This window comes from Zonotrichia leucophrys, chromosome 3 (genome assembly GCF_028769735.1).
Source record: "Zonotrichia leucophrys gambelii isolate GWCS_2022_RI chromosome 3, RI_Zleu_2.0, whole genome shotgun sequence".
Classification (NCBI taxonomy): Eukaryota; Metazoa; Chordata; class Aves; order Passeriformes; family Passerellidae; genus Zonotrichia; species Zonotrichia leucophrys.
Window position 1 is genome coordinate 63,442,133 of NC_088172.1, and position 23,663 is coordinate 63,465,795.

The window sequence follows — 23,663 nt, forward strand, 5'->3', positions numbered from 1 at the left end:
CACTATCTCTCCTCAATCTGCTCTACATCACCATGATAGTGAAGCACTGATTAATGACCGTGGAAGTGTGGGACCCTATGTCATGTGAAGCTGAAGGCTTTAGAGAGTCCCTGGGTTTCAGAGCTGAGGCAATGCTGAAGGTGTTTTTCTGCTGCCCTTGGACCCATGATAAACAAAAAGTTGTTCTTTGAGTCTCTTGAGTGGGACGTCTGCGCATCTATATGCAAATAAGTTGATAAGAACAAATAATCAGCCACATTTTGGCTTTAGCATTAGAGGAGAGTATGTGCATTGCATGTGAGGTTGGTACCTGCTGAGACAACTGTCTTGGTTTTTGTATTTCTTAGGAATTTTTGATGTCTCCTGCTGATAGTGTTAATAAATCAGAAGGGACTTGCACAGGCAGTGCTGCCAGACATAAAAATGGAGATGCTACTTTGCAGGAAAAATGTGTGATGCTAGGATACATTTGCACAATCTGTCAGTCATTTTGTCCAGCTTCACATGCAATACTAACCAAGTAAAAGACTACACATGGAGGAAAATAGAAATGGGAAGATATGTGAATGACAGCACATTATGTTGGTGGGGAGACATTGCTTGCTTGGACTTTAGGATTGTCATTCAGAGGGACTTCAACTATCAAATAAAATGGGCTGATAAAAGCCTTATGAAGACCAACACAGAAATGCATGTAGAACAGAACAAGCTCATACAACAGGCTGGGAGCCCCCTGCCTCAGGAGCCTCTGTGGAAGAGGACTGTGAGCACAGGCTGCAGCAGCCAGCAGGACCTCCCAGCAGAGATGGAGGGCAACCACACTCTGGGCAAGAGCCTTGCAGCAGCTCAGGAGAACATTGTGCCTTTCTGTTTTGCACTTTTGAGGGCACATGAGAAGCAGCGTCCAGTTTTGAACAGAATGGGACAAGGCCAGAAGATGACTATGAAGACAGTTAAGGGGCTGGAGAATATAACAAATGAGAAGAGGCTAAAAGAGATGGGCAAGGGGCTTGTGCAGCCTGGATAAGAGCAGTTAAGATGGAGAAATAACTACAGGATGCCATGAGCTGATGGGGAATTACAGAGAGATAAGAGCCAGACTCTTCTACAAGGTACAGAAAGGACAGGGTGCAACCATCACAACATGCAACAGGGGACATTTGGGTTAAGTGTCATGAAAAGAAATTGCAGTGATAGTATTTTGTCACTGCAACATGTTGCCCCTTGAGGAGGCTGGACCTCCTTCTCTGGTGGAATTCATAAAATGGCTTGGGTTGAAAGAGACATTTGTTATCATCCTAATTCCTCGTCTGAACCCCCTCCAACAGGTTCGTGCTCTGCAGACCCTGAAGCTGGATGCAGCACTTCAGGTGGGCTCTCACCAGAGCAGAGAAGATCAGAATTCCCTGCTTCAACCTGCTGTCCATGCTGCTTTTGTTTCAGTCAGGATGGACTGTGAGTGCACACTCTTGGCTCATGTTCAGCTTTTCATCCATAAGAGCCCTCAAGTCCTTCTCCACAGGGCTGCTCCCAATGGGTTCTTCTCCCCCTCTGTACTCATGTCTGGGGCTATGTCTACCCAAGTGGGGTGCCTTGCAGCTGGACTGGTGGAGCCCCTCATTAGGTTCACGTGAACCCACTTCTCAAGCTTGTCCAGGTCACCCTGGATGGCATCTCTTCCTTCTGCTGTGCCAGCTGCTCAGCTGAACTGAGCAGTTCAGAGATCAGCTTGTCAGGGTTTTGAGCAACCTGCTCTTACTTTGAAGTTGGGCTCTTTGAGAGGCAGGTGAACTCCAGAGGCTCCTTCCACAAAAAATTACTCCATGGCTATGTTTTTGGACTATCACTTCCCATTCCACTTGCATCCTGCATCACTCAGTCTTTTCCCTCTAGCTCACCCTTCATGTGCCAGGAGTACTTTCTTGTATGCCTTAGTCTTGGGATGAAAAATTCTGTTTAGTCTTCAGCCAGATCTGCATCTTCACAATACTGGCCAGACATTTGTGTGGAGAGGTCACATGGTTCTGTCCATTTGCCACTATTACTGCAAGGGTAACTTGAATTGAGAAGCTGTTTTTGACAGCTGCATTGCAGCCATTCATGGAAACCTGGTACTAGCAGGGTAGCTGGATCTTCAAGTTGCTTACAGAAACTGCTGTGAGTCATAAAATATGATTGATTTCAATCACTTCACCCCTCAGAAAGTGTCTATGGCTGTTCTCAAAGCCCAAGCTTTCATTTCAAGTAGATTAATATGGTTTTCTGTCATCTTCAAGATAATATCAATACATCAGGACTTGGCCACTGGCAGAAAAGATAACAAATATTCCTGCTGTCTTTTCAAATAGAATGTCAGCTACTGTTAAAATTGTTATTGTTTTTCTTCAAAATTACTATTGCCTATACTTCTTCAGTCTAACAGTGCTTTCTTCACTCTCAACATCTGCATAAACTCTCACCCTCTCTTGGTTGCCAAATGCATCTCAATGATACCCACTATGGGATGAAGATACACATAAATATACATATAAAGGCATGTACAAAGAGGGGAATATTATCCCCTGGCTACTCCAGCTGATGACAGGCCTTGTCCCTCAACCAAGCCACAAAACTGTTGGGCTCTGGTAGAAGAAAGTAGTGACACTTACAGCAGCATTAAGTTTGTCCCGGTCCTCCCCTGAACAAGCTTTGAGTCTCTCCTAAGAAAGTAGAGGTGTCAGTGTTGGAGGGACAGGGATGGGAAGCCTGAAATGTGCCCCTTGCTCTGTTATGGTGACAGCACACGAGGGATGGGAAGCCTGAAATGTGCCCCTTGCTCTGTTATGGTGACAGCACACGTGCTGCCATCTCCTGCAGCCCAACCCGCCCCAAGAAGCCAGCACAGCTTCACTCACCAGAAATGCACACAGCCCACTCCTAAAGGTGCTTGTTCAGCCCCAGGAGAAGGCCACAATAACAGGAGCATGAAGCTCATTAGCAGAGGACAAAGATATTAATATTAGTAGAGACCTGAATATTTTAAATGCAGTGCTACAGAGGCACCAAACACCATTTAACCACAGTGTGAGAAAATGTCTGCTTTCCCAAAGCTCTTCTCAGGCTCTCCTCTCTCCTTCCCACCAATCCAGCCCTGCAGAGGTGCCAGGCACATTCTGGGTCAGTGCTTCTGCTCTCCACTTGGTCTTTTCTCAGCTCTTTCTTTGAAGCAAGACCCAGAGGGACCTCCCTCCTCTGGCCTGATGGCTGGGCTGTCACTCACAGCTTTGCTTTCTTGTCTGCCTCTCCTCTGTGACACAAGACCCTTGTCCCCTGAGAGCTTTCAGGCACAGCTTGTTGCTTTCCCCTGGAAAGCACAGCAGCTGTTTGTGCTCATAAGGAAGCAGCACTTCTAAATGCAGCAAAGATTGTCCTCGGGAAAGGGATGAGGCACAGTGCTAATTCAGGAGCGTCTGGGGACATGGCAGGCTCTCTGCTTTAACCCCTGCACCAGGGGCAAGGAGTGGGTCAGCAGGACTGGAGCTCCTCAGGGGATCCTTGCAACATTTGGGGGAACTGCCATCACCCAGAGCTGGAGGAACAGGCAGAGTTAGCAGTCCTTGGGCAGAGCTAACCAGCACGGCAAGTCAGGCTCTGGCTCTGTGATCGGGGATGGCCTGGAAGCAGCAAAAAAAGGGTCAAGCTTTCCCCAGTTACTTCATTTGGAATAATCTTTAACAGGCTGCTCCACCCAAGGAGCTGTTTACTCAGTTTTCCTGCTCATCCCAGGGACAAGGAAGCCCTGCTGGGAGTCAGAGGCTGCTCACAGCTGCAGCCTTCCTGCACCTTCCTGCGTGGGGCGAGTGGGGAAACACTGCACCTGTCCTCTGGAATGCTGCCCCTGCCTGCCATCCTCCCCTCCAGGGACATTCCCACAGCCAGCATCTACCCCAAGCTCTGTTGTGGTGAGCTCACCTTCAATTTATGGTGTTAAAAGCTTTCTAAATCTGGGTGGGTTTTTTCCTTGCAGTTTTCCCTAAGGTAAACACCTCAATTTAAATCTGAGTCATATCTCCTTGCACCACCTGTTTTGACATGTGGTGGTAAGTGGTGTGGAGTACCTGTCTCTGGCTGGATGCTGCAGCCCAGTATCCCACAAGTGTGAGACCATAAAAGTGATATAACAGCTCAGGAGCTAAAGATATCCAGTATTTTTAAGACTGAGATGCAGACAGCAGCTCATCATTAGAGAAGAGAAGGCTCTGGGGAGAATTTACTGGAGCCTTTCACAAAGAAAGATGCAGACAAAATTTTTGGCAGGGCCTGTTGTGATAGGAAAGGGATAATGGTTTTAAACTGATGGAAGGTTGATTGAAATTCGATTTAAAGAGGGAGGTTTTCACAATAAGGATGATAAAACACTGGAACAGGTTGCTCGGTTGCTCAGAGAAGTTGTGGATTCCCCATCCCTGGAAGCATTCAAGGTTTAAGCTCTAAGCAATATAATCTGATCGATTATGTCCCTTCTCATTGCAGTGGAATTGGACTAGATGACCTCTAAACATCCCTTTCAAACCAAACTCTTCTATGATTAGCATTGCAGGGATGGAGAAATGTTGCAGTGCCTTCCATAATGCCACAGAGCAAGGACAGGGCTCTCCCTGCTCTTTCTGCCTGACAGTGGCTGACATCACTCACTGGGTTTACTCTTTTTTGCAGTAATATCTGCTGTAGCTGCTTTATGGAAACTCCCAGTGCGAGCAAAGCAAAGGGGAGGGAAGGCTGTGTCACCACCAGGAAAAGTAAGCAGCATTTTGTGTGCAGGTGTCTACACTCAGCGATGGTCCAGTGAGAGAAAAACTTGGTACAACTGAACTGTGCTAGAAGAAGAATATTAGGAGCTCAAAGTCAGAGAGGAATGTTAAGGAGAATCTTTTTCTGCCTTGCCACCTTCCAGGTGACAAGAATTTAACTTCATCTGTGAACTCAAAGCCTTGATTTTCTCTTCTCTGATTCTGGAGCCAGCTCTTCCCAGGAGCACCTTGGAGGTGTCCAGACCGGGAGCTGGCCCATGCTCTGACTTCTTACAATCTGGGCTCACATCAGCTATTTCCAGTCCCATGCAGGGACATCTCTGGCTATGGGCTCAGGAGCAGCAATAGTATTACATTAGATCAGCCTCATAGAGATTAACTCTGTTCCAAAGTTATTATTTAGAGGAGGAATGAGAACCTGGCTTGTGTTTCTCATGGCTGATCCCCCACAACCTGGTGTTTCTCTTAATTTCTTTGCTTTCCCTGTACAGCTGCCAGGTTTTCTGAGCTACCTTGAAGGTAATTGGCCTGGACTTTGCCTTTGTTCCCTTAAGCAGAATTACTGATGACTTTCTTCTCCTGTGCATGCCAGCGTCACTGCAGTGGCAATGCTAAGCTCCCACATGTTGCTCTTTTAACTTTGTCTGCTGTGTGACACCATTTGCCCAAGGCAAATAGAGAACATTTTGGTCCATCACTAATGCAACAGGCATCCCAGAGGTTTCTAGTGAGCAGAATGAATGGAAACCTCTTCTCTTTTCCTTTATATTTATTGATTTTTTTCAGTCATTTAATTGCACTTCCTTAATTTAGAGGAGGTGAAGAAGGCAGTCCAATATAGAGAGCTCATTTTGTTACTGTAGACACATTCTCATGATACTGCTGGTGCCCAGTGAAAAACTGAAGGTCTGAAAGATACAGCTCATGTCTGATCTTCTTTTATCTGCAGAGGTCCTTTATCTTCTTGGATCTATTTTCTGAAGCTTATCCTTTCACCAGCCCACCTATTTCATAAAATAGGTTGTCTAAATAGGTGACATATATTGACTTTCACAAGGCATTGTCTGTTGTTCTCCCACAACCTTTAAGGGCACCCGTGCAGACTGAACCTTAAACCCCCAAAAGGACAGAGGTTAATTCCAATCTGTAGTGCTGAAACCTGAATGTTACTCCTGGCCCAAGGAGAGGTGGCTGTGCTACCACCAAGGCACTGGGGGAAATACAGAACCAGGCAGAGGTTCTGATGGGGTTCTGATGTTTACCCCCTCTCCAACCCTTTTGTCCCCTTTTGGTGATTCTACCACTCCTTCCTTTGCTGTGCTACTGAATATGTAACCTCAGGGGAGCTGTGGCTTAGAGCTGGATGCTTGGAAACCCTTCAGCCCAAGTGGCCTGCTTTCCTGTCAGGAGTCACATGGCAGAAATCTTAAATAATTCCTAATTAAAGGAGATATAGGCTGCAGTACTGTGTCCTTCCAGCCTTCCAGCAATCTTGGATCTTTTTGTAGCTGGGCACTGGAAGAACTAGACAATAATTCAATTCTGAGACTTCAGTGGTGTTTTGTCTGAGACACGAGGAAGAACATCATTATCCAAGCAGCAGGTTTACAGCCTGGGTATTGAATTATGCACATGAGATACTTGCTGAGCCTCTATTTTGGTTATTAAACACTTGGCCTTGGGCTCATCCTGGGCCACAACTTGACTGAGTTCTCACACCCCCAGCAGGAAACTTGGCGATCCTATGGGATGCTTGGTGGCCAGCTGTGTGTCCCAGGAGCTCTGTGCAAGTGTTGGCCATGGAGGCTGGTTGTGGGTGCTGGAAGTCTGATCCCTGCAGCAGGAAGACACTCTGGAGCCACACAGCAGGTGTAAAATAGAAACAAAACCTGGATAGTGAAAAATAAATAAGGAAAATGAAACAAAAATCTCATCCTAAGGAGGTGTCCTGACAGCAGTAATTTTACTTGTCAGTTTTTCTCTTACACTTTTCTAGGTAATAGTTCGGTTCCTTTGTCCTTTACATGCCAGGACTGGAAGAGATGCATTTTCCATGCAGTGGCTCCCATGAGGACTGGAAACATACCCTGTTTCTCTGCTCCACCCTGCCTCTCAGCCCCTCCCATGATCCTGCACCATGCCGTGCATCTGGGAGGAAAGACAGGGTCCCTTCCTGAGTAGCAGCAAGACAGTGCAGGAGCTCTGATGTGTACCTTTAATGAGTCAGAAGCAGCACTTGTTAGAAACAGCCTTGTGACGCAGATTTCTGATGTGTATTTGGTTCACATTTGCTGCAATGGTTTGATAGATGTCACTGCACACCCTGGATCCTTGAGGGTCTCTGAAATGGCTGCATCACAGACTGTGCTGTAAGCAGAGTGCTGTCTGGGCCCTGCCATTTCCCCAGCAAACACTAGCAAAACTAGCAAAGCTGGAAAGGAAAAGAGAAGAGGTGCAGAATCTCATTAAATTGAACTGTGCAAAACTAATCTTCCTGCAAAGACACGAAAGTAAAATGCCTTTTTCTCCCTTCACTCTGCTGTTAAAGGATCTCCCTTGCCCTGCCTAACTTCCATGCCTGCTTCTCTCTCCCTTGGTTTAGAGGCATGCCATTTTCCTGGTTAAAAACCTTGCTCTAGTACCTCTTGGAGGATCAGCAGGCACAGCTGGATCCTGCCAGTGCTTTATGCACAGGCAAATATGCACATGCACACACACATTTGCCTGGCTGTGTTTGGGGATGTGGTCTCCTCTTGAGAGTTTTTTGCCATGTAATCCTTCTCACCAACCTCTCACATGAGACATGTGACACATGAGAGGACCACAACTTAATTACATGTTGAAAACTCCCCTCACATCAGCTCCTCTTCTGATGTTTTAACTTAAAAGCTCCTGCAATGCTGAGTTGGGCAAAGGGGGGAAGTGATGTTGTTTTTGTATGAGACACATAAATTTCAGTTTGTGACTAAAAGAGCAATCACATGTGGCATTTGTACATGACCTAACCCAGAGTTTCTCTATGTTGCCAAAACAGGCTTTGTTGTGACTGATGTTCTCAGCTGCTGTTTTGTTTCCTTAAAAATCTCAGCCCGGGCAAAGCATTTCAGTCCATTTGGGAGCTGCCAAGGGTCAGTTTGAGAAATGTGTGGAAGCTAGTTGGGGTAGCAGGGGGAGGGAGGGCTATTGAAAATGCTGCTTAAACATCTCTGGGCCAGTATTTCCAAAAGTATTTAGAAAACTAAGGGTTTAGAGCATGTAGGTGCCTAGTGGATTTTCAAGAAAACCTGCTGCTTATCTGCAAATTGCAATATTTATGTATTTCTGTATTTCTGAAAAGCCATCCTTAAGTCATGAGCTGGGTGAAAGCAGCACCATTTCTGTAAGGCATGTCTTGGTGACGCCTGGGTGCAGCACTGGGACGAGTGCCAGCCAAATTGTTTCCCTGTGGAGTGGCACAGCTGACTGTGCCAGGACAGAACCCCACACCAAGGCAGGCAGAGAGTGAGGAACTGAAAAGGAAGGGCTTTTTGTTGATAATCTCTGGGTCAGGTCAGAGCTGCTGTGTTGCTTGACATCAGGCTGCATGGGAAGGGCAAGTGTGTATTTTTGAATCTAAACAGCCGTGTCACCAATTAAGCTGGTGCCTGAACAGAGTGAGCACAGCTGTCCGTAGGTGGCTGCTTGAGAGCGCTGAGATCCCTGCAAGGGCAGGGAGAACCCTGCCTCCCACTGCTGTTTTCCTGGTCTCTCTGTGGAGGGAAGGCAGCTCTCTCTGCCTGACTGTCTCATTCCTCCCAAATTTGCAATAGGTCACTGTATGCAACCCCAAAAATATAGAAACCTCTCTCACTGTTGGATCCATGCATTGCTGCTGGATGTGTGAGGCTTGGCAGGCTCTCTCCCCTTCTCCTTAGCACCCCTGCCCATGTTGCAATATTCCCAAATGCCATCCCACCTGTTGTGTCCCACTAAGGTGTAGCTCCTGGTGGTGTCTTTCCTTTCTGTCTTCTGTGGGAAGGGCCAGCAGCTCTTTGTGTGTCCCAGCTTACCTTCTCTTCAGTGCAATAGCTCTCACACACTGGACCTCTGGGAGCTGCAGACAAAATGTAACTTCCACTTAAAAGCACGCTCAGGCTCTTGAAAAGCCTCCCTGGCTCTTTCTCTGGGACTTTGGAGAGGCTCTTGGGATGAGAATGGAAGAAAATAATGGCCTCAGATGTTAGATGAGGAGCCCTGAGCTGGGCTGCACACTCAGGATGTACTCCACAAAATGGAAAATTATTTAGGTATTATTATTCTTACCAATGCCAAAATCCTGGACTCGTCCTCTCCTCACCTCTCCACAGGCTGGAGAGGGTTGCAAAGCCCTTGTTGTCCTGGATCTTTCTGGCATGAGCATGCTGCTGTGTTCTGTGTGCTGAACAAGGGGAGGGAGCTGCCCTCAGCCCGAGCTCTGCGAGAGGGCAGGCAGGCCGCAGGAAGCTGGGGAACAATGAGGTTCTGCTCTGCTGGTGCAACAGCTCGAGTGGTGGAGAGGAAATGCTGCCATGACAAGGGCAGGGTGAGCCAGAGGCCAGAGGGCACGTTTTTCATGCTGAGAGGCCTTTTTGGTGTCAGCACTGCACCTGCATAATAAAGCTCAGCACAGGGCAGGGGGATCAGTGCCCCTCAGTGTGGGGGAACCAGACAGGCTCTCACTTTGAGAACTGGGAAAGACTAAAGGAAAAAAAATCCTTAGGAGCTGTCCCTGAGAAGGGACAAGCTGCCTCTGTGAGAGGTGGCAGTGCTGCCTCCTTGTGCAAATCTGATCTGGAGACAAATAGTCCCAGAAGTATCTTCCAGGAGGCACTGCTGAAGCCCTGTTGAAGGTCTGCAGCTGCATTCAGTGCCCATCTCAAAATCTGACTCTTGGTGAAGCACTTCAGAGGAACTAAATTATTTAGAAACCCTAGGAATCAATTACAAACATCCAGCTCCTTCATCTCTGTCCTTACTGAGCCTTTGACTTCCTCACCCTGCTCAGGGTGGTGTTATGATGGTGTAATGGTTGATGTTTATGAAGTGGTTTGAAGATAAAAAGTGATGTTAAGTTTTACTAGGCCAAGATCTGAGGCTCTCATTTAATGTTTCTCAAGCTATCAGACTCAAATCTCACTCCAGGGGTTTCCTGCATGCTGCTTTAAGCAGCACATGGAGCTGCCCTTGCTCCCATGTCCACCCTGCCCTGCTGCAGCCTCGTGCCCTGCCATCTCTCCCATCACAGCTCGTTCCCTGTCTGGCTGTAAGCCAGAGTGCCAAAGTGATCCAAGTTTAATCCAAGTGATCCAAGATTACAGGTTCCCTGAAACAAAAGGAGAAAACAGGAGACAAAGAGGAAACTATGCATGAGAGAGAAAATTGGCCTGAGGTTTGTGTACATGCTTATATTATCCCAGTCATTAGAGATATGCACAGAATCATAGAATCATAGACTGTTCTGAGTTGGAAGTAGCCCACAAGGACCACTAAAGTCTAATTTCTGGCCCTAAACAGGACAGACCCATGAATCACAGCAGAAATAATCTTTGGAACTTTTTTTTAGCTGGGGCCACTGTTTGGCTCAGAGCCATCTCCTGCCCCATCCCTGCCCCAAAGTGGTAGACAAGGCAAGCAATGGATCTGAATATGAGAGGGAGGGGAAGAAGAGGAAAGCTTGGCAAGCAAGCCAGGATCCTAGAGAACCAGTCTCCTTATCATTGTCAAATTTCCTGCAGGCATTGCAAGGAAGAGAAATTTTAAATTGCTTTTACACACCCCTGCCTGCTTGAGTGCACAGAAAAGATAGGAGTGGTCTCAGAAGGAAGACTGCTATTTTGTGCAGCACATGGCCCAGTGCCTTATTTGCAGTTTGCTGTGTAAGCACGGTTGTCAAATGGGAGCTATTTGCTTCCTCCAGGCTTTTCTAAGGGACTCATCAGTATGACATGGGAGAACTTCAGACATCAATTAAATTCTTCCCAGAACAGCTCTGTGAGAATAAGGAACAGGAAACAAAAGGAGATCTTTGTGCCTCTGAAGGCTCATCTCTGCAGCAAACCGGGCCCAAATTTCCAGTCAGACACACTGAAAACAAGGAAGTACCATGACCTTTGCTTTGTGTGGGAACCTTGTGGCAAAGGCAGTATTGACATCTGGTGCTCCTAGGCAACATTCAGAGCAGTTAACCACCATGAAATTGCTGCTTCTCCTCTTGCATGCCTCCCCTCCCTCATTCACTGCACAGCTTCTTCACCAAAGGAGCCTCCCTCTCTCTCTGGCCATGAGGCATCCACAAGATGTCCACATACTGTGTGTTTTTGGGGCCAAATCAATGGCTCTAAAGATTGTATGCTATTAATGAGCACACAAAACTGAAAAACTGGGTTCATACAGGCATCTTCTAGTCTCTGAGTACCTGCAATTTGTGCTCTGAATCCGCTTTTCTACACTGAGGAATGTCTGGGGGTGTATAGTGGGGAATGGGTGTGGTGACTTGTTCAACCTTTTTCATTCCCCTGCCTTTCCTGCTTCGCCAAAGTGACTCTCCTTGCCCATTTTGCCTGGGGCTGGGCAGCGCCCTCACACTCAGCAGTGGCACCACTGAAGTTTCAGCTGTGCAGCCTGGGGCCATTGCCCCGTGCCTGAGGCCCAGAGGTGCAGCACAGCTTGCGCTGCCCGCCAAAGGTTTTCCTGCTGCCTCCAGGAAGGTTTGAAAGGATCGGCTGCCACATCTCAGCCATCTGCTTTCCCTCTCAGCACCGAGGATGTTTTGAGGTCTGTAAGGCGCCACAGGGTCCTGCAAGATCTTCCAGAGTCCCAGAAGTGCAGAGGTTCTGCACCAAAATCTGCTCTGCCTTATCAGCCCGTCTGAGGCCACATGGAGGGGGCAGAGGACTTGGCATGGGGCACGACACTGGTGTAAGGCAGCCAGATGTTCTGGGGGAGGGCAGGGCTCTGCCACAGCTGCTGGGAACACAGAGCAGCCACAGCGGGGACGCCCCGCTCTCCCTGGGCCAGACCCTCCCACAGCTAACCAGGACCCAGCAGTCTTTAATGAGCTTCATCAAACTGGCATTATGGTCAAGTTGAGGTAGCTTTGGATGGGAATGATAAAATGAAAATTGCCCTCACAAAAGGCAATCCCTGGTGCAGGTTTCAGTCTTTGACTTTGAACTAGGATGCTGTGGGTTCTTTAAACCAAACCCCAAGTAGGTAATTTTTTAGAGGAAGGTATTTGCTTGGCTATGCTCTTTTTCGTTTTGGAGGTTTTTTTAAAAAACAGAGAAGGCTTTTTTGCTGAATCTCTCCTTCACTGTGGCAAGGACACTGGAGCATGGAAAATTTCATGACCTAAAGCATTTATCAAAGTTTTAAGCAGCAGACAGAAAGGGCTTATACCATGAAGCATAAGTTGCCTCAACAATAAATAATTCTACCAGTTCAGCTTAAAATACATCTAAAATATATTTTTTTAAGGCCTCATATACTCTACTAGATTAAGTTGCTACAGTACTAATGTACTTTACCTCTCAGAGAAGTGTGTGGGTTTTTGGCAGCAGAGGAAGAAAAAGTTAGCAGGAGAGGATGTGAAAGAAAAGCTCAGCTCCTTCTTCCAGCTCTCCATGGTCCCTGCAACTGCCAAGAACTTTTCTATGACAATAGCAACAGCACAAAACCTGTTAAATATAGATTCAAATGAGTTTAAGTTGAGGAGAAGCATCTATAGTAATCAAGGTTTGCTGGATGTGTCTTGAATATGGCATTGTTCTTAGTTATTGAGCTCTGCACATTGGCTGCAAATACATTTTAAAAAAGTTTTCCAGCCTGCTGCTGCTCACTAAGTGAAATGAAGGCATGAAAATGTGATTTTGCTTTCGAAAACTTAAGACAGTGAAACTTTACCAGTTCTGTTGCTAGCCTTTTAGTTTCCAAGTGCATCCATCTCCAGCATATTCCAGACTTTTCCATTTTGTCTTTAAAAAACCTTTATGAGGAGGGGCATCACAGCTTATCAAGATTCTCATGAGCTGTGACCATATGGGCTGAAAACTAGAGCTGGATAGGTCTGAGGACAGCCAGGTGCTTTGTGTGCTTTGGCAAACAGTAACTACAGACAATATTCCTGGCAGGGCTGTGTCCATGCTTGAAACTCTTTCCTGGGGCTCTTCAAAGACCCCCCAATGTGCTGAAGAGCTCTGGCAGTGGAGTGGTGTTGGGTCTCCACATAAGGGGCAGCTCATGGATGTGCTGGAGGGATGGAAATCTGCATTATGGTGTGCCTCTACCACTCGTCTGACCCTTGCATCACAAGCTCTTCCTTCCCTCAGGGAGGGGAAAGGTGAGCACCCCTGGCCACCATGGCCACATCTACCAGAGATAACCCTGCTCTCAGGACTCACGGCCAGGAGCCTGGGGTGGGGATGCTCCCAGTGCACTCCTGCAGTGCCTGGCTGGGGCAGGCCTCACAGTTTAGTGTGCAATTCCTGAGCCAGGATTGGATTGAGCAGCTCATAGCAGTGGTGCTTGTGTAGATACAGCAGCACAGTGCTTGGTGCTGGTCACATCAGACTGCAAGGACATCTGCTGCATGCCAGCAACACAGATGCACTCTTCAGGAGTAATTCATAAATACATTTCAGGGGGGAAAAAAAAGAAACCAGAAGTAAAATATGCTAAAAAGCAAAGGTTTATAGCAAAATCTTTTCTCCAGGAGGTCTTTGAAACAACTCAAGGTAGCATAATAAGAACATGGACTTGTCCCTACTTCCATTGCCAGTGTTACTGTACAAAAATAGAGAATAAAAATGGAGCAATGCTGTAAGTAAAAAACTGTTTTGAGAATACCCAGGCCTGAAGCCATATCTGAATGCATGACTTGTTTCACTGGATGGTGATGGGCATGGAAATGCTTGGCTTTTCTTCTCCCTGCCCCTTTTTTTGTTTCCTCTTTTTTTTTTCTTTTCCATCTTTGTGGTTGACAGTAACTACATTGCCTGAGTATTTACAGAAGCATACACGTGCCTCAGTACATGGACACTTCCCTTAGGAAATAGTTCCCTTGCCCCAATCTGCAATGGGGGTCAATCTGGTTTCAGCCACCATATGAACTGCCAGGCACCAGGATTATTTCTGCAGCTCCATCACATGAGGATGGGACAGGGGCATGAACCTCTACCATGCTGCCATGTAGGAAACAGTCCTGGAGGGTGACTGTGCTGAACATGCCTGCCTTTCTGATTCCTGGCTCCTGAGCCTGCCACACAGGTGGGGAGGGGCTGGAGCAGTCATGAATAATGTGTTGGCAGTGCCTACAGCAGTCAGCATTGCTGAGCTGGTAGCAGGGCTGAGCAGGGGAGAAAGGCCTCACCTCCTGGCCAAGGACAGCTGCAGAATGGGCCCTGCAGGGATTAGAGACACCTAGGGAGTACACTGTGCCCTGAGGCACTTCCTCAATCAGAATAGCACCTTATTTGCCCTCAGCCCAGGGGGAGTCAGAACTGATGCCTTACAGCAGGCAGGAAGGATGGGCAAGAACAATGCCATCAGTGACAGCTTTCAGCCTAGCCTCTTATTTCTATTTTATCCTTGCTGCAGACTTTTCACCTGTGATTGCCTCTTTTATTGCCATCTGTATGCCAGATCATTTTTCATTTTATATCCATATGGTGCTAACAGTGTGGGATTCATGGGGAGAGCTGATGGACAATGCAGAGATACAAATATATCATAGTGGCAGCGTGAGGAACTGCAAAGGTCCCTGCTTTGCCAAGTGAGGAATGAGTATAGCAGGACAATTTGGTAATTCCAGGTTATTTACAGGTAGTGCTGAAAAGCTTGTGCTGGGCTGTGTTGTTAACCTGTTTGGATGCACATATGGAGGAGAAATATGAAGCCAGAGGCTGACACAGCTATCGTTTGTCTGATTTCTGTGTGGGGCTCCTAGAAACAGGGGAACTGAAATTTATGCTTTTGAGTCTCCAGTTTATGCACTTGTGCACCTCCAGTGCTGCAAAACTTCATTTATTTACTTTCATCATGGACGCTGAAGGGCAGTGAAGTGTGCAATGTATAGACTTGTCCGCAAGTTAACAGGAAAGGTGTTGACCTCCCTGTTCTTCTTTATGATGATCCTGTTCTATGAGTTCCATAGGAAAAAACTGCACGGAAGAAGAAATTATTTGCAGTTGCCAACATTGAACACAAAGGGAAGCTCTCGAAGACAGTGGACCAGACAAAAGTGACCCAAGACAAAATGCCATTGCAAATACCAGTGGCAGAGCCGAACACTCAGCTTTTGTTTCTCATTTTGAGGTCAGAAATAAAACTATCTGAAAGAATAAAACTATCTGAAGGAAGTTCCCAGGCTGGCTTTCAGCTTCAGATCCTCGGAAACCTGAGCCATTGAATGACACAATCAAACTTGCCCATTTCAGAGCAGGCCAAATGCTGGAAAAGGTGTGGCAGGTTCAGATCCTTTATGAGCAATGATCCCTTGGTGCTTTCCTTGTCCTCCTTCCTGCTGTTCTCTCCTCTCCATCTACCCACACTTCCTGCAGGGCAGCAGAAGGGCTGGAGGGGAGTGTCACTTCTCTTGAAACCTGGCTACCAAAGGCCATGATTACTCCACAGCCCCGTCCTAGTGGAACATTTGATCTTGTTGATTATTAACAGCATGTTATGCAAGGCATAAAATCCTGCATCCTAGAACCAAGCTGCTATGCCTATAAAAGAGTGCAGACAGTGAGGGAGTCTCCCCTGCATGAGTGTGACCTATGGATATTCTGAAGTGTAGGTGGATGTTGAGCCAGCCAAACAATGAGAGTTACCATCCTGTTGTTTTGCTTCATTTCAGAGAAGAAAGATTTGCAAAGACATATAAGGAACTTGAAACTGTTGTTGCACTGATATTTTAGTCCACAAAGCGACACAAAATGAAAGGCTCCTCCCTAGCGCCAGGCTTTAAAAAATCTTGGGATTAGAAATTTATGTGACTCCTAACCGCTCATGTTGTTACATTCTGTGACCCCAGATAGTTTAATAAGGCTTTTGGATAGTGGCTCCCCTCTCCACTACATCAGAAATCTACTCAGGGGAGATGGGGAGGCAGGATTCAGTCCCAGGCATCACATTTGCTGCCAACAGCAGTGGCAGGCAGCTGTGGCCACCGCCCCCAGGCTGCCAGGGATGCAGTGCTCTGCTCTGCTCTGCTCTTGCCTAGCTCCCAGTTCAGCTCTGGCCAGCACATCCATTGGGGCTCTTGAAACTGTGCCTGGCAGTGGAGGAGCCTCTGGGGAGCTTGTTTCTGCCCTCACAGCGACTCCACAACTGCTTTTGGCTCAGGGGATGCAGCTGGACCATGCTGGGCATCAGTAGAGGCTTCATCCACTGTGGGCTCCCTGAGCTGGGACAGGCAGTGCATTTGTGAGCTGCTAAGTGAGCTGGCAGCCCACAGCTAACCCAGTTCTTACAGAGGTATGTGGGCTTGGCATCCTCCAATGGAATCTTGCTTTACAGGACCATCTTGGGCCAACATTAGTTAGCACCTTTTTATGGTGATAAACAATTTTTTAGGTCTATCAAGGTTTTAAAAGTTATCTTTAGAGGGAAGAGGACTAGAATTGTATTGTTATTTGTCTCATGTATATCTTTCTGTGGAAGTCAGATGCATTTATTTCCTAGCATTTGATATTAAACACATTTACAAGGTGTTGCCTTTCTCTGTCCCACATGGTGCTCCTGGCAGCACATCCCTTATGCCCTCCTGCCAGTTCATAGTCTGACAGCATCACCCAAATGGCACAGGAGGAAAAAATGGACTGTTAACCATGGTTGTGTTTCTCATTTCCAAGGCCAGGATTTTAGTATTACTGCTCCTTTTCTCTACTCCTGATATGAATATTTCCCTCCTTCCTCAGCTTCAACACCAACTTGTGTCGCCTCCCATGGTGCAAATCACCCTCACTTAAATCACAGCCACCTTGCACAGCCATCCCAACGCACAACTGTGAGCTGTGGGGAATCATGGCTGATCTCTGCAGGAAGAAAACGTCTGAGTGTATTGCTGTGGCAGAAGAATACCAAATGCAACAATTTAAGGAGAAAAGATGAGTTCTGACAGGTGATCTGAACTCAGGCAGTGAGTCAGACTCTCCTGTCATTGTGGAGACTCAGCACCATATGACCAAAATCAATGTTCTGGATTTTGTGATATAGTTATTGGGATTATTAAGATGACTCCATTTGCCCATTGGAGTGTACAGGATGAAACATATGGTACTGAACAAGCCAGCAAAGCAGCTGAGGGGCTGCTACATGCAGGGATTTGTACATAAACATAACGGGGCAAGGCAAAAGCCGTGTTCCTGTAAGTTAATTTCGCTGCGTTCGCGGTAATGACAATGTAATTATAGGAATGCAATTCAGGAGATTTATCTTTTTAATTAGCAAACTACCATGTCCTTCAAAAATCTCTCCCAGCTCCAGAGCCACCTGCGTCAGAGGGCAGCGGGGAGCCCTTGCTTACTCACGGCTCCCGCACTCCGCACGCCCCACGCTGCAGGACTGCCGCAGCTCTGAGCAGATGGTCCCGCATCAAACCTGCCTCCCCGTGCCACTTACCATTAATGAATGGGATTGTTGTTAGTGGGCATTGTAATCTCCTTGGACATTTTCCTCATGGCAGTAGATTTGCTTTGGGTGGTACCTTAAATGAGTGTATGTATAAACCTATATAGCCTGGCAACAGAAGGTTCCTAATGGTAATTTCAGCTGAAAAGATTTTTTTTACCCTAGAAAGAACTCGGTGCACTAGCAGTGCTCCCCAGAGCAAGCCAAGCTCTTGGAGCTTTGCCAAGAACCAGAGCCCCCTCCTACAAAAGGCAAGTTGTGCCCAAGCAGTACATATCTGCTCTCACAGAGAAGTGAATGCTCTTGGACCAGCCCTGTCACACATATACAGGGGATTGTCGCAGACATCCTTTATGGAAAATCCTTCCTTAGGATTTTTCCTCCTGAGAAGCCGAGAGGCCTCAGGAACAAAATGTAAACAATGGTTATCTGCTGCTGTGGAATGCAACAGGTCATTGGTCTCAGAGAGTTGTTTCTAGTTCATGGCCAATCACAGTCAACTGGCTTGGACTCTCTGTCCAAGGCAGAAGCCTTTGTTATCATTCCTTCCTATTCTATTCTTAGCTAGCCTTCTGATGAAACCTTTTCTTCTATTCTTTTAGTATACTTTTAATGTAATATATATCATAAAATAATAAATCAAGCCTTCTGAAACATGGAGTCAGATCCACGTCTCTTCCCCAGTCTAAGAACCCCTGTGAACACTGTCACAGAAGCCAAGAGAAACATGAATGAGTCCTATCCTGGCCATTTTTGTGACCCTATATCTGCTTTCTTGTTTCCCTCATGTTGGTTTAACCACATTATGTGGAACCTGCTGGAAGAAAAGACTAATGAAGCCCTCAGAAGTAAAATAATGTTCATATTTAATTTTCAAATAGTTTTCATAAACTTTTCTTATCTGGGAGGTGCAAAAGAGTAAAGGTTTGTGACTGCATCCTTGCTGTGTTTCTGGCAGCACCCATACCCAGGACAGCAGCCAGAGCTCCAGCCAAGCCAGTGCTGAGTGTGTGCATGCAGTGAAGGATCCAGCTCAATGGCTCTATCATAAAAACCAACAGCAGGGATGACAGTAAAACTTGATACCCACCAGAATTGCCTCAGTTAAAAACATGATGCTGTTATTTTCCTTCTTTTTAAATGCTGGGAGGGAGAAAGGAACTCCACACCATTCACCAAGGCCCAAGGAAACTCTGTGTAGGGTTTGTGCTGGAGCAAAGTCACCTGCCCTGGGGGAACAAGGGACCTGGACAGTTTGCACAAGTTGTCTTCATGCTCAGTCCCCTTGGGAGAACTCGGGTTCAGGTTTGGATTTGGCAAGTCACAGCTGGCAGCTGCAGGGTCTCCCAGAATGCAGGCAGTCACTGGCATCCCACATCTTCCTGTGTGGCAGCTCAAGCCCTATTTCCCATATTGGAAAACACCTGGACTGGGAGGTAGGGAAAGGTACAGGAGCTGGAGTGAGTGAAGCAGTGCTTTGCCTGGCTTCACCAGTGTGCCTGTGTCCCCACCACCAACCACAGCCAAAAAATAAACATGAAAATGCTTCCTGATAACAGCACTTTCTCTGGGGCATTGCTGGAGGTGTCCTACCACTGCCAGCCTGCTGACAGCATCGGGCCTTGGAGGCTGGGAGAGCAAAAGCATGGCTGAGGTGCTGCTGGCACTCAGGCAGTCCCTGGGATGGCAAGGGGAGAGCACAACAAGTCATAAAGATGAAGACAGAGCAGGAAAAAGGACATTCCTCAGACCAAAACAGCTTCCAGGGAAAACCTCTAAACCTCAACACACACAGACTGCAACACTGTAAATGGAAATTATAGATCAGTCCAGAAAGCTCTTTTGTTGTTTTTTTCCAGCAATGATTTTACTTACAGCTGAGATCTCAAAGCAAGCAGAAGTGATAACTTGAACATTTATGAGGAATGAGTATATCAGAGTATGCCAAAAGAGAAACATTACTTTTTAAGCAGTGCAAGATTTTCACTCGTGCTGAGTTTAGCACTGGTTTGAGCACAATATTTCCTCTTAAACTTGATCACACAGAGCCACATCATAACAAAGGGTGGGTGAGCTAAAATGACCTTACATATATCTGCTAATTTCCTACTCTTCAGGAATCTCAAAGCCATTTACAAGAGGAGTGAGCAGAGGAGTGGATGAATTAAGTCTTGTGAAACCTTTGGGAGATGGAGACAGGCAACAGTATTTTTCCATTTTGAAGGTGGCAATAAAAGCAGTAGCCTGTCACCAATGGTTTGTTTCAAAGGTGTCAACACACAGATGCAGTGGAAGCTTAGCTAACCTAACATGGATTCTTCTCTCCCTGGGCTGTAAAGAGAGTTAAGGGAAGCTGACTCAGATGTATCCAACTGCAACAATTTTTTGTTTGTTTTTGTATCATGGCCCAAAACAGCAGCAAGATGAGAAAAAGCTGATTTCATAAATGCCCCTTTCAGTTTTGATAAGAAAAATGCACTTCCAGGCCTGACTGGGGGGTAACAGCTCTGCATGAGGTGATCATGGGTGCTTGGTGCCTGTAACCAAATGGATCTGCTCCTTGGGGCCACCAGCTCACCAGGCAGGTGGGAGCTGTGGCCAAGTGTGTCTGTGGCCCACCTTGGTGCTGGTAGCTCTCCAACAGTGCCTTGCACCCATGGCTGGTGTATTGTCAGCGCCAGCACAAGGTCCCTGCGAATCACACGAGCTGAAGTGCAAGACCTACCCAGCGCCTTCATCATCTTCTGGGACATGATACTGAAGGGGCTGGTGTCCCAGGTTTCTTCTTGGAGTCAAGTCCTCAGATCTACGTTGGAGGAGGTAAATGATGGAAAAGCAGAGACACAGCCCAGAGTGACATTTCCTAATTAACAACCTTTTTGGTTTGCTATAAGGGTTTTTGCTTTCTTCTTCCACAACTCTTCCTGCTCTTACTAGAACATGGATATACCTTTCATCAGAAACATGGCCAATCTCAGTCTTAGGCCTGAATTAGACATAAACATCTCTCTTTTCCCACCATCTATTTGAAATTATATATGAGCTATAATATATGGTTACTGCATGTTTTTATAAAGGCCTTCAAATCAAATGATGTTTAAATTTAGTCTGCTTTTGATCTGGACAGGAATCCAGATTTTATCTCTGTTTTTTTTTGTATCTATGTAAATTAGACTAGTAGTTACAAAGTTCTGGTTTGGAGTAGTACCTTGCTTTATGGCTAGCTCTAAGCAAGATTCAGTGAGCAAATATTTATTTTAAATGTGAAAATACTGAGGTCTGTGCACCTTTACTAGCTGGAATTATTTGCAGTATACTAGATCACTGCATGACACTAAGAAAGATCTTATTCATTGCTTCCAAAAAGCTATTAAAAGTATCCCATAAGTAGATAAGTTGCTTAGAAGGTGTCTGTGTAGCAGAAGATTAAACCTACCTCAGTCAGACAATGTTTCATGGTTAGACCACCAGGTACTGCTCTTCTCTTCATAAACCCCACTCCACTCTATCATTTCTTCTTTAATGTACTCTACCTGGCTTCCTGCTGAGGATGATCTACGTGCTTTGTGAAAGCAGAAACTAATATTATTCTGGGGAAGGGAATAGGAAATAGAACTTAAGCTGATTATTTAATTGTCATCCAGGAAATTTTGAAGATTGAGCAGTTTTTTTTTTTTCCACGAAGAAATTGTGGCTTTTTCTCTTTACTTTTACTGAGAAAATGATAAATACATATTTTCTAAGCTACATTTTGCTTAAGGGGATATATCAAAGGATAAAACCCAATGAACCAAATTTACTTCTAGGAAGGCCTTGTGTAACTCCAGAAAAGTATGTGGAGATAAAACACACCTGTGGTTAATTTATCTGTGGAGAGGATTGAAGTGCTCACTGGGATCAATGGAGCAGCCTTTTACAGCAGGAGTGGCTGTGGTCTGCAGGCTGCTGAGTGCTGTTTGAGAGAGGAGAAGCAGAGGAGCTCCACTGCCAGGGTGTCATGGTTGCTTTCACTTTGGCACCTCCCTGGGTGAGAATTGTGGTGGTCACTCTGTCCTCTGGGGCTGGCACCATCCTCCCCTTTCCTGGAAGCAGATGGGGTCCAGTAAAACAGCAGTAAGGAGAGGCACTGGGAGTGTTCCAGGGACTTGGCCAAGGTGACAATGGGGAGAAGTGACATCATCCCCAAAAGCACAAGCCCAGCCACCACTGGCAGTTTTCTGCAGCTCAGGGCAGGAAGATTATAGGACTGAGGTTCAGACCTGCAGACATCCCTACAGGGAGTTAAATTTCTACAGGGAGTGGCTTTCATTGCATACAGTCAGAAGTGCCTGACTCTTGCCTCAGTCTTTTTTATCCTTGTTATTTAAAAACAAACAAAAAAGCCAAACAAAAACCAAACCAAACAAACCCCCCCCCCAAGCAAACATAAAAATCCCATAAAATGAAAATAAACCATTTCTCTAAAAAGAATTTCAGCATGTGGGAAAGAAGAATGAGGTTTGAAAGAGTAAATGCTCACAGTGTTTTAATTTATTTGCCAAGGCTAGACACCTGTTCCTAGACTCTGTCTATGGTCAGAGAGGTGAGAGGATTTCCTCAAAAAAGAGATCCAAATTCATCCCACTAGCTGCCTGCAGCTGGAGTGTGTGATCATCCTGAAACAGGTCAGTACCATGTCCATGGGCCACATCGATGGCACCTTCCCCTTCCCCTTCATGCAGAGCACTCTTTGGGTGTTTAGGGATCTGGGTTTAGTTAGGACACATCAGAGCTCTCTGATCTATCAGTCATTGTCATTCCTGTGCATCACCAAAATAATCATTTTCCCAGGCCACCTGTGCCCTTACCATGCTATAAAGGAAATTGTTGCTGTTTTAGCCATTGATTGCAGCACCGGTGTGAGCAAAGGGACAGATATTTTTGCAGGCTTCCTAGTCCTGCATGGAAAACTCCTTCTGCACATCTGTGGGACTTCTGCACACTCTCCATTTTAGGTGCCGTCTAGCTCATCTCACCTTCACGGATGTGGGGCAAGCAGGTCTCATTTATAACAAGTATTTCCACCCAGGGTCAGAAAGTTATCACACCAAGATTATTTTTCAACGGAAAATTGATTTCTTCTTTTTGGGGGAAGGAGGGTAAGGAGTGAGGAAAAAGAGAAGGCGCCAAAGAGACAGAGAATGATGGGCAGCTGGTAGATAAGGGAGGCACTGAAGTGGAAAAGAAAGCTTTCATATCATTGCAAAAGGATAAATTCATGCACTGCACTAGGATGTCACACGCTGTAATCATAAAAGGAATCAAAGATACATAATAGCACCATTACTGGAAAATATGAGAAAGACTTGAAAGATATGGTGTCATCAAAACTCTCTTACACTGAATATTTTGCCTCTGTTTTGTGCAAAAATGGGCAGAGAAATTGTTCTTTCTGCCCCCTATTATAGGCACGTTATCACCCTTTCTCAATATATCCTCCAGTTTAAAGCAAAAATAAAGGCAGTACCTCAGAAAAAACTACATGACAAATGAAGTCATAAAACACCTTACCAAAAGTCCAATATTAGAAGAGCATTTAGGTTTTCATGGCTGCAAAGCTGCAGAGAAATGACTGTGACAAAGTTGCCCTTGGAGTTTTTACACCAGTAACCCTGTGCATGCGTGTGTGGATATACCCAATACAAACACAGATTTTCACTTCCCCCTCGCATAATTGTTTTGTCAGAAGCTTTAGCTCTTCCTTTGGAAGGACGGACACTGTGCAGCTGTGCAATGAGCAGTGTACCTGTTCTGGTTTTCTTTCTAGCCTTATCAGAAAATGGACGGCCTGGTGCCTCATGCAGAGCCCGATGAAACGCCTGCATCAGTCACCAAGAACTTGTGTGTAACCTTGAACATGCCCTACGTCATGTCCTCTATTTTTATCCTGGGAGTTTCCGTCCTCATTCCAGCACCTGAGATACCTTAAAGAGCTGTATATGTAGGTCTGTTCTTCCCATTTTCTAGCCACAGGACTAAGAAGAGAGATATAACAACTTGCTCAAATTTGCCACAATTCAGCCAAAAAGTTTAATAACTGGGAAAGATTTCAGCAAGTAATTTTTTTCTTTTATTATGGAGATGCCTGGGCAGCACTTTCAGCAATGTGGAAAACTCTCCATGTAGGTACACATTAATGTGCAATTCGTGTGTATAGATGTCTCTGTTTAATTACACACATACACTACA